Consider the following 19,145-nt stretch of genomic DNA (forward strand, 5'->3'; position numbering starts at 1 on the left):
CATGTCAGACTCACTTCTGCCCCTGGGCCTTTGCACCTCTGCTTGGGACACGCTTCCCCTAGATAGCCGTGGCTCACTCTCTCACCTTCTTGAGGTCTTCACTCAAATTTTACCTTCTCAGTGAGACCTACTTGGACCGCAATATTTAAATTACAGCTGCTCACCTCACTCCAGATCTTCTGAGCCACGTTTCTTTGTTCCGTGGAGATACTTCTGAAATACTATGTAATTGATGTGTTTATTGTGCTTTTCAGCTATTGTTTTGTCTTTCCACTAGAATTTAAAAGGACATGGATTTTTTTTTTCCTTCCAGTTTTGCTCACTGATGGCATATGGTAGGTGCTCAAGATTTCAAGGTTCACGGAAGGAACATTTGCCTGTGCGTTTCTTGCATATGCGTGAATTTCATGTTTTGTATTTTAGACTTGTGTGAAAGTTATAACAGAGTATCAGAGTATACACAGGAGATTTGTACTTTTGCCTCTGCTGCCTTACTACCTCCAGTGAGGGTTCACTGAAGGCTTAGTACGGTCGGGTACTACTCTGAGTGTTGCCTGGTGTTTCTCTTTGCATTTCAAATGCATCCTGTGAGGTGGGCAGTATTTTCTCTCCCATTTTAGAGGTGAGGAAACCAAGGCATAGAAAGGCTAAAAGGCTGGCCTCCAGTCACTAAGTTGTCATTCTATGCAGTGGAGATCCAACCTAAGAAGTCTGATTCAGACCTCTGCCCTAAATCCTGATGTGTCACTCTTCCACGGGTTTCCATGATACTGGAGCAGCTGAACTGGGAAGATGTTTTGGGTGGTTTCTGGGATTTCTGATCCTTAAACAGGGAGGAGATTCTGGGGCAATGGGACAAAGACCAGGCAAAGTTCGGGGGTCCCCAGGGGACAGAGAGAAAGGCCTAGAGCAGAATGGACAGAGTTCTGGAGGCCTTCTAAGTAACGAAAGCCCTTCTGTTCTGATCCCGGTGCTTCGGCATCTTGCCTGCCCAATCCAAGCTGCCCTGTAGAAGATGTGTGGCCTCAGGTATAGCCCCCTCACACACTTGGGATAAATACCTTTCACAGACCAGCACCTCGTTCCTCTCTCTGAGCTTTAGGGAAGGAGGATGCAAGACAGACGGACAGACGGGCTCAGCCGGATGCCCGCAGGGCTCTCGAGGACCCACGCCTCCCCCACGGCTCCCCCACACCTGTCTCAGCAGCCTGCGCTCCATTTATGCAAAGCCCCTTTTCCTACCAAGTGTAAATTTTCTCATTTCGATCTGTTATACCTAAATTCCCTTTCTAAAGAATTTTTATTCTGAGACACAAGCTGATTTTTCTATTGAAGGACTCCACTGTAATTAAACTGATTGCTGAAAAAGACATCATTCTTTTTAATAAGGCAATTTGCATATTCAATAACTTAAGCCTCACTTGCTGAAAGACAGTTTGAAAGTTTGTTTGTATATTCTCTCACTCAACTGTTTTCAGATTGCCTTACCTCGTTTCCAGTAACATGGTGATAATTGAAGGAAAATACACGAGGAAATTTCCTTTAATACAAAAAAAAAATTCTTGTGTTGTTTCAAAACATGGTGCAATTAATAGGCAACAGGGATCCTGTTGCAGAACGTCATATAAAAATAAAGTATTTTGCAGGTCACTTGTAATGTCTTACTCCTAAGCTGAACTGTCCAGTCCAGCTGGACTTGGAGGGATGGGGGAGAATGTAGAGCCCAGGGAGTTGCAAAATTGCACAGGGGGGTCCACAGCGCGAGAGCAGGGTGTGGGGCCCTCTCTCCAGCTGCAGGAAGAATGGCTTGGTGAAGAGTAAAGATCAAATCTGTTATGACCGAAGGTCTGTGTCTTCCCCCGCCCAAATTCATATGTAGAAGCCCCAACCTCCAAGGTGATGGTATTTGGAAATGGGGTCTTTGGATGGTGATTAGGAGGCATTAGGTCACGAGAGTGGGGTCCCGTGATGGGATTTGTGCCCTTGTAAGGAGAGGAAGAGCTCTCTTGCTCCCTCTCTCTATCTCTCCCTCCTTCTGTCTCTCCGACAGTTGAGGACACAGGAAGACGTTGGCATTGTGCAAGCCAGGAAGACAGCTCTCACCAGAACTTGACCATGGCACCCCGACTTCACACGTCCAGCCTCCAGAACTCTGAGATGATAAATGTCTGCTTACACCTCCCAATCTCCGGTATTTTGTTACAGCGGCCAGAGCAATCCTCAGATTCGTTCCCACTCAGTGACGATGACCTTCCTCGGGGATTTGCCACTCCTGGACATGACCTGCTCCTGGCTGCCGGAGCCTTCATGCCACCTTTCTCTTTGCTTGCTTGTCATTCAACTAGCCCGTACTAGCGGTGCAGATGAAAAATGGTGAGCCACCTTCCGTGGACAAGGTGCCAGCACTTCTGTGGTTCAGGAGAAGGTTTTCGTGAACAGGTTTCCCCCCCACCGTCATGGTATATGGGGCTACTACCCTGGCATGAAAACCCAGGACAAGTCTGGGGCAGCAGGCACCCCTCATAGCCAATTTGTGGATGTTTCCGCTGTCTTGGAAACTTGGCACACAGCTCCAAAGGGACATGGCCCGGTGTGGGCTCACCCTCGGTGCCAATGTGGAAGAACACGGCACGGCTGGGGACTGCTGTGGCACAGACTCAGGGGAGGCTATGAGGCCAGGGGGTTGCTTCTGCGAAGGGGCCAGAAAAGTGTTGGCTGTTGTTGTTGCTTGTACACGAAGGTGTTTCCAGAATACTCGCTTACCAGTGAGGCTAGCTGGTTACCAGTGAAATTGGTCGACAGAGTCAATTTGCGTAGTAAACAAAAACTCAAACTTTGTATTCCCCATCTTTGGCCCGCAAGTCGGCCGGGCACTGAAGCGGGTCTGAGGAAACAGACATGGGCCTATTGTTTTCTTTCTTTTTTAAAAAATTGTGGTACATAGGCTTAACATAAAATTTACCATTCTAATCGTTTATTTGACAGGTTTTTTTTTTTTAATGTTTTATTTATTTTTAAGACAGAGAGAGACAGAGCATGAGTGGGGATGGGGCAGAGAGAGGAAGGCACAGGATCCAAAGCAGCCTCCAGGCTCCAAGCTGTCAGCACAGAGCCCGACGCGGAGCTCGAACCCATGAACTGTGAGATCATGACACGAGCCGAAGTCGGACGCTCAACCGACTGAGCCACCCGGGCGCCCCTATGTGCCAGTTTTTAATTGTGGTAAAATACACACAACGTCAAGGTTGCATCTTAACCGTTGTGAAGCATGCAGTTCAGTGCTGGCAACCGCATTCACATTGTTATGCGAACCCCACCACCATCCACCCACAGGACTCTTTCTGTCTTGCAAAACTGAAAGTCTGTCCCCATTAGGGAATAACTCCCCCGCCCCTCCACCTGCCCTGGGGAACCGCCCTGCTGTCCCCATGCACGGGATACTCTGGGTACCTCAGATGAGTGGAATCGTACCATTTTTATCTTAATGTGACTGACTGACTTCTTTCACGTAGCAAAATGTCTTCGAGATTCACCCATACTGTGGCATGTGTCAGAAGTCCCTTCCTTTTTTTTTTTTTTTTTTCAACGTTTTTTATTTATTTTTGGGACAGAGAGAGACAGAGCATGAACGGGGGAGGGGCAGAGAGAGAGGGAGACACAAAATCGGAAACAGGCTCCAGGCTCCGAGCCTTCAGCCCAGAGCCTGACGCGGGGCTCGAACTCACGGACCGCGAGATGGTGACCTGGCTGAAGTCGGACGCTTAACCGACTGCGCCACCCAGGCGCCCCGTCCCTTCCTTTTAAAGACTGAGTGATATTCCTCTGTATGTATAGACCGCATCTCACTTCGAAACCCTGCTTTCAATTCCTTGGACTACATGCCCAGCAGTAGAACTGCGGGATCATACGGTAATTCTATGTGTAATATTTTGAGAACCCACCAAACCATTTGCCACAGCGGAGACACCATTTTACATTCCCACTGGCCTTTTGGTTTGTAAGACAATCAGTTCTCTGCTTGAACAGCTAGCCTTTGCTTTCCACCCCCCGCCCCCCATGGCTGCTTGAAAGTAACATCGAGTCCCCTGGGTAGAGAAACCATCCTCCCAGCCCCGTGGCTCTCCAGTTTTTTTTTTTTTTTTTTAATGTTTATTTATTTTTGAGACAGAGAGAGACAGAGCATGAACGGGGGAGGAGCAGAGAGAGAGAGGGAGACACAGAATCCGAAGCAGGCTCCAGGCTCTGAGCTGTCAGCACAGAGCCCGACGCGGGGCTCGAACTCACGGACCATGAGATCGTGACCTGGGCCGAAGTCGGACGCTTAACCGACTGAGCCACCCAGGCGCCCCTCTCCAGTTTTTAGCATTGTAAATTGTGTTTACTTTTTGGCTATGTCCTCTTTACATGCTCAAATATAAGATCGATTCTATAAAATCGTGATGGAGACTTGCCTAGAGACCCAACTTTACCGCACGCTGCCTCTTTGCTCCCTTCCGGTTCCTGCAGAAATTGCTCACTGCTGAATGTGTGATGGTTTTCGTGCCAGCAGGCTCTCCAGTCACACGTCCCACAGTGGACAGCATCGTACAGGACTCAAGGTTAGCTGGCCTAGGGCAAGGCCTGCGGATGGGATCTGTAGCATCCCAGAGCGCCCAGGTGCCCTGAGAGACATGGGGGCGACGAAAGAGATTGGGTTTTCTTTGTTAAGTGGCCTCAAAATCTAGGCTGACTCCACCCCCCTATCCCTACCTACAACGTGCTAAAAAAAATGTTGAACTTTCCGATGGAAGCCATCCTTCGAGATGATTATGATAATAAGCTCCGATCTTAGGAGCTTCTGGTGTTTACAGTTGCCCAAGTGGAATTCAGGTACTTTGCTCCCTCCAATTTCCAGCTTCGGCTCCAGTTGTCTGTAATGCAATCCTGAAAGGGTGAATTTGGACAATCACAGCTTGGCCATTTTGAGCACATATGCTAGAACTAAGTCTTTTTGGCTCAGCTGTAGCTTGAATCTAATGAAAATGACAGATAATGCAGCGCTCTGTGTGCCTGCCAAAAAAGAGGATATTTCCCATGAGATAGCACCTGGTGATGCAGAAATAGACACTATAGATTTGTGATTGGCTGGTACATACACGCATTCATATCTAGTCTGTATTATCAACCACAGAAGATCACATCCTGGATAATAACAGCAACAATGGCATGCATAAAAATTACTGCAGCAAAAAGGGAAAAAAAATACCAGATCAATTATGTCAATTATGTGCTAGTCCTTTCCCCCCTTGCAGTTCCAGCCCTGAGAAAAGGTGGCATCTCTCTCTGATCTAATTATTCACGTGTTCATTCGTGGGTCCCCCCCGCCCCCTTCTGCCCTTCTCTTTCACACGCAGATATAAAGGAGCTCTCTTTTAGAAACACACCGTGAACTCAAACGTGCTTCCATACGTATGTGACTTACATTTTAGCAGTTGAATACATCAGTTACTTGCAAGTGAAGAGATCCCACCTCTTGAGTTGTGCTAAAAGGAGGCGACAGAGGGAGGGGGTACACTGAGATGACCTTACCTGAGAGCAAAAATGCCATCAGCCTCGAGAAGTGTCATAAATTAAGTTGCTATTTAAGCCCTGATTCTAGTAAAAGGGTCCAAATTTCCAAGGTGCCTTTAATGACTCTGTGCTCGGTGACAATGAAGTATTTCTTTAACAGACTGCCACCGAGAAAACATTGCAAAAAAAAAAACAAAAAACAAAAAAAACTGCACAGCTCCGGAAAGGGAGCTTGTCACCTTCCCCGTCTTTAACTTCTTTCTTCTTCCTTTTTTATTTTCCTCCTGTTTTTCCCATTTGTCATCACCCCTGTCTGTTGCTCCCTCTTTTGCCTGGCCCGTAGAGATGAAGCAGAGTGGGGCCCCGCGGCCTGTGTTCTAGTCCTGCCTGACTCGCCCCGTGACCTCGGGGGAAGCCCACGCCTCTCCCCCGCCACCCTGCACCCCGGTGATCCCGTCTTTAAAAGGGCAGTGCTTGAGTTAGATGTTCTTTCAGGTCCCTTCAAGCTCTCGGGTTTGAAGGCAAGAGTAATTTACCTAGGCTAGCTAAGGCGGAAGGTGATTTTGAAAGAGAAATACAAAATCATTAAGCAGATCAGTAAATTTGATAATGAATTGTTTCAATTAGATTCAGGTGGCAGCAGATGTTAAATTGCTTTAGCAGAACCAAGCTTAGGGGTCTGAGGTTTACTTTTCTCATTTAAATATACAGATACAAAGGGATACATCACCTTTTTAGTCCAGCTTGACAAAAAAAGCCTCTACTCTATAGACCACCCCCATCCATGAAGAACTTCTGTTGGCCTGGGAGTCGGCAGGCAGGTGAGGGGTCTGCTCCCAGCCCTACCTCCTGGCGGTTTGGGTGTGCTTTGGGTGGAGACTTCTCCTCTCTGTGTCTCACCTCTCTGGTCTATAAACAGGAATGGACCCCTCTTGGGCCCTAAAATGTGTCCTGCCTCCCTTTGAATCCCTATCTTCCTTCGCCAGGCCCATTAGACACATTTCAAACGCTGTGTGCCTGTGTTGGGCATCTAGCCTGTTTTAAAGTATGAGGCCTGCTTAGCTGCCAGACTGCGAGGTCCTGTGGGGCAGGACGGCTCCCCAATGAGGGGTGGGGATTGCAGACGGTGGGAAAGGGTGATGGAAAGTGGGCATTCCATGCTGGCACCAAATGGGCCCAAGCATCTCAGGCAGCTGGCCTGGAGAGGCTTTCTGCGAACCCACACTGGCAATAGCCCCCGAGGGCCGTGCCCCTTCGGCTGGCTGTCCCCAGGGGAGGCTGGACTTGCGGTGCCGGGGAGGGGGGAGGGAAGGGCAAGCCGGCTTCAGGAGGCACCTCTCCCTCTTCTTCCTTCTTGGCTGCGTTATTCCTGGACAAACGTGGCTCCAGGGCCTGGCTCAGCCTACCCCGTCCAGGTAACGCGCCTCCTCCCTCCCTGGCAGGCCCCGTCTCGCCAGGCGCCCTGCGACACAGTGTGTAACCAAACCCCACCGGGTCTGCTGAGCTCCTGAGGAAACTGCCTCTTTAAGAACTTATCTCATATTTTCAGAAATTGACTGAAAATTCTAAGTAATGGTGAGACATGATCACACTCACTTTCTGTAGTTAATCCTTCACGAGGGTCAGGCGCCCCTCTCTTCTCAGTGGCTCATTTGATTGTCACCTACCTTGCACAAAACCTCCCAGCCCCGAGCACTGTCTGGTGGGATGACAGGCCGTCACAGAGTGCTGTATGCCGTGCAGGAGTAACTGAATTAGAAAAACCTGCTGGCACTGTAATAAAGCGTTTAATGGACAGACAGCCTCTCTTGCCTTCCTTGGGGTAACACTAAATCCCTTTTTATTGTGGTTTGCACAGATGTTAGTGAGTTATCCATTTCTCTAATCATACTAGAAGTTGGCACATCCGTCTTAACTAAGAAGACCAGCCCACTCGCTTTTACAGAGTTCTTTTTCTAATAAACTTGTGTCAGTTTCAGGTCAGTTTTACCAATACAAATAAAATTCAAACAAATAAAAAGTATATTGTCTCATGATGAGATTTATGTAATTATGTCCCTCAGGTCACTTTAAATTTACACAGGGACTTACACCCTGCGTAACCCTTATTGCGACTCAGGGACACGCGCGCGCACGCACACACACACACACACACACACACACGCCGAGTTGGTAGCATTGCATCCCTGCAGGTCAGGGCCAGGCCTTTGGTGCAGAGTAGCCCCTGTTTATGCCAGAGGGGTGAGCTGGCCTGGGGGTGGTCTGCTGGGATTCTTTCAAGGGGACACAGCCCTTGAAGGAGGTCACAGGCATTTCTTTTATTCTGGATGACTTCTTTCGTGCGAAATCGGCTCTCTCGATAGGCCAACGTTGCTCTCCTATCGTGGCTAACGGACCACCCAAAGATCGTTTGGCAAAAAAAAAAAAAAAAAAAAAAAAAAAAAAAAAAAAAATTTGCAAAAGAGGGTCACGTAGCAGGAAAAAAAAAAATGCGTCTGTTAAAGGAAGACAGGGGAAAACAAAATCCGACCCACCAAGGTGCTGGCATCTGTAACTTCTGTGGAACTAGGAAAGGTCACCTGAAGTTCAGGCCGGGATGAATAATTGCTGTGGTGAGGGGTTCCTTTTTTCCCTTCCACGGAGTTGATGGGTTCACAGCGGTAGCTGAATCTTGATAGATTGGCAGCCGCTGAAAGGCAGCGACCGGGTGCGGGGCTGCACTTTGGTTCCCCGGGGCGGAGGCTGGGCTGCCGAGGTCCCCGGGGCCGGGTGGACGGCGGAGCCCAGGTGACCAAGCCGCCTCCGTCCCTGCACAGAGCAGGATGGACACGGGCCCTGGCGTCGTCCCCGGGCCGGGCTGGGCTGGGCAGGGTGGGCTCTCCGGCACGGCCGGGGCCCAAGGCCGTCGCTCGCCTTTGTGTGCACAGAATTACTGCTCTCGGGGGCCTCCCTCTGCAAGTGAGAAGGGCTGTCTCTGCTTCCCGGTCCAATCGTCCACTTCATAAATCAAAGACGATGGGTGGTGCTTTAACCATTTGGTGTCCTGTTGCAATGGGAGGAAGCCTCCAGCGTCGCCCCCCAGAGGGAAAGAGGAGAAAGGTGCTGGGCCACCCTGGGCGCCGCACCCAGCCCGGGGTGCCGGCTGCCAGGACGAGAGCAGAATTCCAGGTGGGCCCCGAGAGGCCCACCATCCACAACAAGGCCACGGAACCTGAGGCCCAGGGAGGGGAATGGGACTCGCCGAAGGTTCATCTAACAAGGGGGTGAAAGAGCTTAGACTGCACCGAGGGGCTCTGATTCCCAGGCTTCGGCTTCTTCATTTATTTCTTCACTCACTCACTCACTCAGTCCTTCATTTGGCAAATATTTACAGAGGGCCCACTGTGTGTCAAGTACCATGCTAGGCTCTAGGGAGCCAGGAGAATGTTTGCAAAAGGGTCAAGCACTGCACTTTCACAACAAAGTGCTGGTAATTGTTCGCTCGGTTATTAAGTAGAGATTAAGTCTTCAATCCCACCTATCTAGATTTTTCTCCTTCTGGCAGCTCTTGTCGAGCACCTCCTGGGGCTCCTGCCCAGCAGTGGGACTTTCAGGGAGATTATAGTCTAAGTGGACAGGGAATACCAACCCTCCTATCCCCAAAGGGTGAGCCAAGCTCCTGGTCTGAGGTCCTGGGTCCCAGTGGGTCCCTGGAAGCTCTCAGGAGCAGGGGCAAAGTTGATCTCTGCCAGGGTTGACAGGCAGAGCACAGGGGCCTTCACCTGGTCTTAAGCTGGAAAGTCTGTGCAAACCACAGTCCACATTGAGACACCGAAGTGGCCTTTTAAACCCACACACTTGGGTTGTTGCTGACTGTCAACGCTGGGCCAGCCCAAGGAACTCTGGTCTGACAATGTTGCTTACGTTGGGTTAAAGGTTCTATTTCCATTTGGGGAAATTTCCGGCTCTCTCCTTGCCCCTCCTCATCCCAAGCCTTGAGAGGCTGAGTATGTGGGGCAAGATGCACACCTCACTGTTCCAACAGGTCTTATGGGGCAGTGACAGAGGCAGAGTCTAAATGAGAAGATCAGAGAATGGACAGTCATCAGGACTATGGACACAGGTCGCCCTGATTGCTCAGGCCGAAGGGAAAGGAAGGGATGGACCTGAAATTGTTCTGAAAGGAGCCACTGGGCTGCAGAGGTGAGAAGCTCTGACAACTATCAGGATCCCCAAGAGTCAGATGGATGAAGAGCCATGGGTTTAAGCTTCCAGGGGCAAATGATGTTCCAGGTCGGTATCTAAGAGTCAATGGGCCTGACACCTTGCTCGTTGCACCCTCCCACCTTCACCCCACACTGGTCACCTTTACTGTCTTCTGGGCCATTGGCTGACCACCAGGAGGGTGTCAGGGTCAAGGGTCTGGACTGGACCCCAGCTTCTCCACTACTCGCTGTGTGTACAACCTCAGGTGGGCTTTTAATGCTCTGTGCCCTGGCTTCCTCACTGTAGTACAGGGACGATAGAAACACATTCCACTCCTAGGTCCTTTGTGTGGATTAGACACTTAGGATGGTGCCTGGTACAACTCTTGTCACACAATTAGTGGTGCTCAATAATCCCTCTAGGCTTCATCCTTTTCACCCTTGTCCCTGGGGTCATACTCATCTTTTAAAGTATCATGCAAGTAATTTTACTCCCCTGCTGCACCTGTCATGCCATGACAGAATAAAGTCGAGCTCTGAAAAGTGACATTCAAGGTCTTTCATAATGGGGCGCCATCTTTCCTGTCCAGCCTTAATGCTACCAATTCTACCTCAAACTCTGCCTTAGCTGATCTGGTTCCATCCATCCATCCATCCATCCACCCACCAACCCACTCATCCATCCATTCACCCATCATCCATCCATCCATCCTTCCATCCATCCATCCATCCATCCATCCACTCGCTCACCCACCCACTCATCCCTTCACCCACTCACCTATCCATCCATCCATCCATCCATCCATCCATCCATCCACGCATCCGCCCATGTAATCCATCTACTCACTCACCCACCTGCTCAGTCATCCATCCATTCATTTAAACATGTGTATCATATTCTTACAGCCTGATTCTCAAGCATGCATTTGCCTACACAGAAGCTTGTCCTTTCTATACTCTCTATCTATCTATCTATCTATCACCTATTGAGAGATTGCTCATGGGGAATTGACTCACATGATTGTAGAGGCTGAGAAGTCCCATGATCTGCCATCTATAAGCTGGAGACCCAGGAAAGCTGGTGATATAATCCAATCTGAATCTGAAGGCTTGGGAGCTAGAAAAGCCAATGGCATAAATCCCAGTTCAAGGGCAGGAGAAGATGAAATAAGATGTCTCACCTCAAGCAGTAAGGCAGAAAAGAAGGAGACACTTTCCCCTTCCTCTGTCTTTGTATTTATTCAAGCCCTCAATGGATTGCATGATGCCTACCCACATTGGGGAGGGCTATATGTTTTACTGTCCACTGATTCCAACGCTAACCTGTCAGCCAGGAGCACTCTTACAGACACTTCCAGAAATAATGTTTAATCTGGGCACCCTCTAGCCAGTCAAATTGACAGAAAATTAACCATCATCTCTCCCCTCCTGCTGAGTCCACTTTCCTGGGCTCCATGGCTTCGTGGTATCATTCTCGGCTGATGCTAGGAATACCTAAGATATGTCAGGAACCTCATTTTTCTCATCTAGTTAGTGGAAGGGACCTGCCTTTCTGGCTGCTGTGTGATTCAGTTGGGCACATAAAAGATTTAATGTAGGACCTGGCACACCGTAGGAGCTCTAAAGAAAGGGAATTGTTACTTTACTTACCAGGAGCTCCATGCCTTGGGACCTCTCCCAGTGCCAGCGGGCCTTACTTCGGCATTCCTGCCTACACCATCTTTCTGTTAGCTCGCTCTATTCAGAAAATCTTGCCTAATGTAGCATATGCAGAGTGCACCGTAGGCACTCCACAAGCATTTGGTTTGGGGATAACAAAGAGATTTTATAGCATAGGTTACCTGACCGATGGAGAGTGGCATTAACAAGGATTTAGAGTGGCGTTAACTGAGGCTTTCTCTGGCCTCAGTGGTCAAAAAATTCCATGTTCAGGAAGTGATGTGTGCCATGGGGTGGAGAGGGGAGAGGAGATCCAGCTCTCTGTGACCCTTTTGAGAAAAGCCATCGTCTACTGTCCCAGTAATCCATTCAAGTGTTTGAAGACAACTTTGACCCAGGAGATGACTCTTCCCCTCTATTTGCAAAACCATTGTGACTTATTTCACCTGAGAGTCAGACACTAGTTAACCACAGTCCATTCAAGAATATCCTCATAACTTCCTGAAAAAGTCTTCAATGACAACTGTACTTGAGGTCTTAAAAATCTGACCTAATGAAAATTAGATCGTTCACAGTGTTATTTATTGCCTTTAATCCTTGCTGAGGGTCTGTTGTGGGGCAGACACCGTGCTAGGGGGTGGGGGAAGAGTCGAAGAACGGAACACAGTTCGTATCTTCCAGAGGCTCACAGGAGAATGGAATCAGGTAAGCAGGGAATGATTCCGGGAGTCCCCTCATTGGCTTTATCACCTAATTATGTTTCGGCACTGCCACCAATGTGTTCCCTTTCCTTTGGACACTCAAATACGAACCAGGGACATTGACGAGACGTGTATGAAAATGATCTACAGATCTCCGGAAATAGAAACTCACGCTCGCGTCTGGCAGGGGTGGGCAAGGTCTGGCCAGGGGGCCACATTCAGACCCATCGCTGATTTTTGAAAGAGTTTTATGGAAACACGGGCATGCCTGTTCTTTTGCATATTGTCTGAGGCTCGTGCCACACACCAGCAGAGTTGAGCTGTAACGGTCACCAGGCAACCTGCAAAGCCTAAACTATTTACTGTCTGGCCCTTTACAGAAAGAATTTGCCAAGCACCGGCTAAAAAAAAAAAATAATAAATAAATAAATAAAAATAGCACGAGTCCAGAAATGCATCTACAGACCTGCCTAATTGGACCCTGCACATCAAGACCAAGAAGCTAGAGGCTCCGAGTGGAGAGGCAGCCCAGAGGGTGTCCAGATATTAGGAGCTGCAGATGAGGTTCCAGAAAGTGTCTCCTACTGTGCAAATGTTGCATTTGCCTAAAAGGAAGTCAAATAGAGAGCAGATTAGGAAAAGGAGAAGAATAAATGACATATAATTCCAGGTATGCGTACTCTTTAATATGTGAGGGGTTTGGGTTAAACACACTGCAGAAAACCACATCAGTGTCAGCGATCCAGAACTTAAAATCACCAAAATAATCCAAAAATGTTCCTCTGGGGGGTATGGATGTACTTCGGTGTATGTATTCGTTTGAAGACAGACATTCACACCCATGTGGTCACCAGGGGCTTTTACGTGTCAGATGTGTGTGCGTGTGTGTGTGTGTGTGTGTGTAAGGAAATACTAAGGTGCATATAAGATAAATGTTAATTAGATTTTCGCTAACTTTGAAACTATGTGAAAAAATCTTGAACGGTAGAGATATCATTTAAGAGAGCATAAGGGGCTGGATGGGATCGATGGGAAAGGTGAGGGTGCCCAACACATTTACACACACACACATATCCGCATGTATAAAAAGATATTTAAGGTAATCGCTGGCATCTGAGCATGCACAAATATCTTAACCATAATACAGCGGTATTTAAATTATAGATCTGCGTATATATGGAGAGGTATGTGTGCAATCAAACTGTCCCTTCATTTAAGGCTCTTGGAAGTTGAAGCCTATTTCTGCCACTGTTGGGGTACAAATCAGTCACATGTGGAGCCTGACGTGAGCCGTACTCAGGTACCCATGGCAGATGTGGAGGGACAGCCCAAGAGTGGGCATTCAGGGTCACACTGAGAGGCTAAGTGAAGAAAAGGTGTCATTTGCAGCTTGTTTGCAGAGAGGTGGGGGGGGGCAGGGAGCACAACCCTGAGCCAGTTATGTCTAGCACCATTCACACATCTTAGGGTGCAAACTGCCATTGAAAACCTGCACAGTCCTTGGAGGGAAGTCTCCAGAATCCACTGCCTGGACCTTACTCCTACTTGTTTGGGACTTCGAGCAAATTTCTTAACCTCTTTATGCCTCAGCAGCCTGCCTTGTGATATGTAAATAATGATGGTACCTGTCTCAGGATTACTATGAAGATGAAACCAATTAATATCTAATATCTAATATCAGGGCGTGTAGTAAACCCTCAATAAACATGAGCTGTTGTTGGTATTATTTATTCTGAGGGCGGAGGTGTGTTTCTGTCACCTTCAAGAGTGGTTTGGAGGAAAACATTTTCTCTCAATGAACATTCCCTGCCATCAGTGAACTTTAGGGTTGGCAAAGCACCTTCAGACGTTGCCTTGGAGCGATGCCATCCCAGAGAAAGAGAACATAAGCTTCGTGTGTGACTTTAAAATTTTGTAAGCACATTAAAAAATCAGCAAGAGACAGGTGAAATTAATTTTAACAATAGATTCTACTTAGCACAATAGTGCCAGGCAAAATAAAGACCTGTTGTACAAAGATGTACAAAGCCCGTAGGGGTTGTATGTTACATGGCAAAGGAGGATTGAGGTCTAGGTGGAATTAGATTCACGCATCAGCTGATTTTAAGATAGCGATATTATCTAGATTGTCTGGGTGGGCCCAGTGTGATCACACGGGTCCTTAAAAGTAAAGAGGGAGGCGGAAGAGAAGGTCGGAGTGACGCTGTGTGAGAAGGATCTGCCCGTGCTTGCTGGCTGGACGACGGAAGAGGAACCAAGGAACGTGGGCCACTTCTAGAAGCTGGAGAGGGTGAGGCAAGAATTCTCTCCTAGAGCCTCCAGAATGGGGAGCAGCCCTGCTGGTACCTTAGTCTTAGCCCGCTAAGACCTGTGTCGGACATTTAACCTACAGAACCGTAAGGCAATAAATTTGTGTTGTTCAAAGTCACCTCGTTAGCAGTAACTTGTTACAGCTGTGCTAGAAAGCGGATACACCGATACACCGAATATTATCATTTCAGATCAATCCGTATGACAAAGTAGGAGTGAAATATATTGCAATTTTATTGAAATCTGTCATTTATTTTACATCCAGAGCACATTTTTTTTTTTGGCCTGGACACATTTCAAGTGTTCAATAGCCACGCGTGGCTCGTGGCTACCATTGTGGATGGTGCAGTCTTAGATGAGTTCCGTGGTAACCGCGTGGCGGTGTTAGTGGTGGGGAAACACAATCAGGACATTCCGAATTGTATATTTGCATAAACCTGCTAGTCCTTAGGTCAGCACTGTCACTTACAGTTAATGAGATTGTTTCCTGCCCCAGGAGAGAGAGCGCAGGGCGAGACTGGGTGGCCTGTGCCTGGCTCACCGGAAACCTGTGCCCTGGCTACCGTACCCTCCTCCTGGGAGCATAATTCTGTCATGCCTGTTCCAAGTCTACCTAAGAGAAGAATAAAGCATTCTCTTCGTGTAACTTGAGATTCCTTTCAAGGCTGTCTTTCCTCCTGGGGCCTCACATATGCAATTCGGATTTATGAGCTAGGTTGACACCCTTCGGGTCCATTCGGGCCACTTCTGTGGGCTTCTGTCCGTAGTCACGTATTTTTGCGCGGAACTCACGCTAATGTCGTCTTAACGCATCGTGCTGCCATCTGCCCTTTCCTTTCAGCGTCGTCTTCCCTCTCTGGCCAAGGTGAGCTCTATGGCTCTGTTTAAAAAGGATCAGCACACTTTTTCTGAAAAAGGCCAGGTAGTAAATATTTTGGGCTTCGCAGGACATGTAGTCGTCTAGCGCAAAAGCAGTCATCGACCATATGTGAATATTTGTCGTAAAAAACGCGTGAGTGAATGGGTATAATTTTCAATAAAGCTTTATTTGCAAAAACAGGTGGCAAACAAGATCTGGCCTGCCGCCTACAGTCTGCTTGCTTCTACTCTAGTACAACCATTTTAGGTGCCGAATAGTATTCCATTCTTTGAATATAGCAACATTTTTGTTTTTTATCTACCACACTATTGACATTAAGTAGCTTGTCATTATTTCCCCGTATTACAAGCATGCCCATAATGCACCATTCATATGGGTCTTCCTGTGGATCTATACGAAAGCTTCTCTAAATTAAATTCCTACATGAAAATTGCTGAGTTAGAGTGTCTGCACAGCTTAAAAAATTTTTTTTTGATGTTTATTTATGTTTGAGAGACAGAGAGAGACAGAGCATGAACGGGGGAGGGGCATAGAGAGAGGGAGACACAGAATCTGAAGCAGGCTCCAGGCTCCGAGCCGTCAGCACAGAGCCCGACGCTGGGGCTCGAACTCATGAACTGTGAGATCATGACCTGAGCGAAGTCGGACGCTTAACCAACTGAGCCACCCAGGCGCCCCTGCATAGCTTTGATTCGACACCTACAGCCAGAATGCTCTCTGAAATGGTTGTACCAGTTCAGCACTCTGCTGCGAGGCAGGAAAGTGGCTTTTCTCCCTTCGCAGCCCCCCTCTGCTTCTTGCTTACAGGGGAGGGCAACGCTACAGGTTAAGACTAAAGAAGGGACCAAGGTTGGCTGCTTGTGCTAAGCCATAACGCTTATTCAAAGAACGAACTTTTATTTCATCACATCTTATTAGGCTTACCCCACAAAACAATATTGCACTTTATCTTATAAAAAAAAAAAGGGGAAAAAAAAAGGAAATCTATGAACCAGTTGGCTTTGACACCGACGACCCCAGGAATGATTTTGCAATGCAGGAAATCAATTTCCTGGCCTTATAACATCATTTCTAGAGGTGTGATCACCAGAAAAGATGGTGTTCCCATAAAGATCTTTGTATTTCTGCAGGTGGATAATGATCCAGGAGTGAAAGCCTCTTTACTTTAAATAGACACTCTGGGTGGTTGCCTGATATCTGCCTGTGGCCCTGACCAGCCAGCACTGGTGTGGGTGGGAGGTCTTGGCACCCTGGGAATATACTGGCTTTTTTTCTTTTTTTTAAATACAGAGAACAGTGACCATTAGAATAGGAAAGTCTGCCTCAAGAAAATGCAAGGCATGTGGAGACTGGTGTTATTGGCACCTAAGTTCTGAACCATCTCCCTCTCTCTCTGCTCCTAGCCATTCGTTCAATCGGCAACCTCTATTAATCACTTACGTTATGTCAGACACTGTTTAAGGTGTTCACAAATACATCATTAAATGCAACTGATAATACATCCTGTCTTCTAGGAGCATTCAATCTAGTGGTAGGTAGATGAAAAATAAACAACAAGCAGAATAAGTATGCGAATAACATTTGATCACTTATTTTTATTGCACGTTGGCAGGAGCTGAGGGTTCTATAACACGGTCCCCAGCCTCAAGGGCTACACTTGTCAATGGGTGAGGCAGATAGGTATAGAAGTGCAATGTAATGGGATGGCTAGATCATTCATCAGGATGTATTCTAAGTCTGCTTCAAATGCAGTAGGATACATACCATTCACAATGGTGTCGTTCAGGGGCTTGGGATGGGTTCTGCTCCAGGGAGTAGAAGGAGGCCCCTTGGGTTCTAAGGCTGTATTGGTCAGGAATCTCCAGAAAGAATCCACGGGAGGTCTGTATATGTCTATATAACACACACATACAGATGCATATATACATTCATTATAAGAATTTTCCTATATGATTATGGAGGCTGACAAGTCCCACACTCTGCCATCTGGATGCTAGATAACTAGGAAAGCCAGTGGTATCACTCAGTCCAAGTCTGAGGGCCCTAGCACCAGAAGTGCTGATGTCCAAGAGCAGGAAAAGATGTGTGTTCCAGCTGAAACAAAGAGCAAATTTTTCCTCCCTCTGCCTTTTTGTTCCATCCAGTTCCCCAGCGGACTGGGTAACGCCCACCTTCATTGTTGAGGACGATCTTCTTTACTCAGTCTACCAACTCAGATGGTAACTTCTTCCAGAAACACCCTCGCAGACACAGCTAGAAATAATTTTACCAGCTAAGCTATCTGGTCATCCATTAGCCCAGTCAAATTGACTCATAAAATTAAGCATTAGAAAGGCCTTTGGACTGGTGTCTTGGAAAACAAGCAGGGTCTTCCCAAGCAGAGAAGAATGCAGGGGGCCCCTCAGGGGCAGGGGAGCCGTGTGTGGTGATATGTGGAGGTTTGTAAGGCAGGCAATAAGCAAGTACAATTTAAACAACAAAAACAAAAAAGTCAGTTGGTGATAATTACAAAGCAAAACAAAAGAGGGTCAAATAATAGAGAGTACTCAGAGTGTGGAGCAGCTTTAAGGAGCAGCTATGGGGTGCCTGGGTGGCTCAGTCTGTCGGGCATCCAACTTCAGCTCAGGTCATGATCTTACAGTCCATGAGTTCGAGCCCCACGTCGGGCTCTGGGCTGACAGCTCAGAGCCTGGAGCCTGTTTCAGATTCCGTGTCTCCCTCTCTCTCTGTCCCTCTCCTGTTCATGCTCTGTCTCTGTCTCAAAAATTAATAAACATTAAGAAAAATTTAAAAAAAAGTGAAGAGGTATCTGGTCAACAAACATGAACACTCTTTATTGAGAACCAACCAGATGTCACTGGGCTGATGGTCATGGCCTTCAATACTGGTTCAGTGTTCCCAATGGCACTTCACTCTCAGCTCAAATGAGGCTCCTTCCACCCTTTCTTCTCTGCTTTTAACTTGATTAGAGGAGGCAGATGGAATTAAATTTCATGCACTGCTTTTCTCTTTTGAGGAATGGAAGAATGGGTCTCCAGATTTTTGAAGGTCTGTCCAAGGCATACATTTTTCAGTAGGAATATTGAGTTCTGTGTTATCGTCTTCTTTAATTTTTTTTTTTTTTAGGAAAAGCAGTCATGGTATGGGGCACCTGCATGGCTCAGTCAGTTGAGCATCCAACTAGATTTCAGCTCAAGTCATGATCTCACAATCACGAGATAGAACCCCATGTCGGGCTCTGTGCTGGGCGTGGAAACTGCTTAAGATTCTCTCTCTCCCTCTCCCTCTGTCCCTCCCCCCAACAAAAGAAAAGCAATCATAGTAGAAAACTGGTTGTTATCTGTCACACAGTATCATTAACTGTAGCTATGAGACACCAGACCTTAGTAAATAGCTGAAATTCAATGGCAGAATTGTTACTGTTGTATCCAAAAGCTTTCTCATCTATAAAACTGTCCAATGAGATAATTATACTGAGAAGTGAGTCATTAAAAAAAATGGCTGCATGGAGTTGCCATATTTGATTATGCAAACATTCGATGACATTCAGGCGTTTGGTACTTTGAAACACTTACCTATGCGTTTGATGATGTTGTAGTTAAATTTTTATCTCAACAGTGGCATTATGTTGATTCAACCATGGTTTTACTTCTTTGGTTTTAGGAGGCCTTTGAGATGCTTTCTCTCCGGGCAAGGGCATGAAGACATGGGTCTGGTGACGGTATTTCAGGTGTCTCTCCACCGGATTCTAGGAGTTTCTGGAACGTTGCCAACAGCGGGGCATAGATCACAGCAGCTAGGCAGTTGAGACAAACTGAGGACCTGAAATGGATAGGGCGCTGGGCAAGGGTGAATTCTGCA

General features: G+C 47.4%; 2 long non-coding RNA genes across 2 annotated transcripts; one reads left to right on the top strand and one right to left on the bottom strand.

Moving 5' to 3' along the window:
- Positions 1–4,169: 4,169 nt before the first annotated feature.
- Positions 4,170–10,841, bottom strand: LOC125915125 (uncharacterized). Its single transcript, XR_007455574.1, has 3 exons — positions 10,752–10,841; positions 5,462–5,522; positions 4,170–4,923 (listed from the first exon to the last, which is right to left on the bottom strand). It is a non-coding gene; the product is annotated as an uncharacterized LOC125915125 (long non-coding RNA).
- Positions 10,842–11,872: 1,031 nt separating this feature from the next.
- On the top strand, positions 11,873–12,763 carry LOC125915424 (uncharacterized). The gene is made up of 2 exons (XR_007455659.1): positions 11,873–12,098; positions 12,475–12,763. It is a non-coding gene; the product is annotated as an uncharacterized LOC125915424 (long non-coding RNA).
- The last annotated feature ends 6,382 nt before the right edge of the window (positions 12,764–19,145 follow it).

Source organism: Panthera uncia (assembly GCF_023721935.1).
Source record: "Panthera uncia isolate 11264 chromosome E2 unlocalized genomic scaffold, Puncia_PCG_1.0 HiC_scaffold_19, whole genome shotgun sequence".
In the NCBI taxonomy this organism is placed as follows: Eukaryota; Metazoa; Chordata; class Mammalia; order Carnivora; family Felidae; genus Panthera; species Panthera uncia.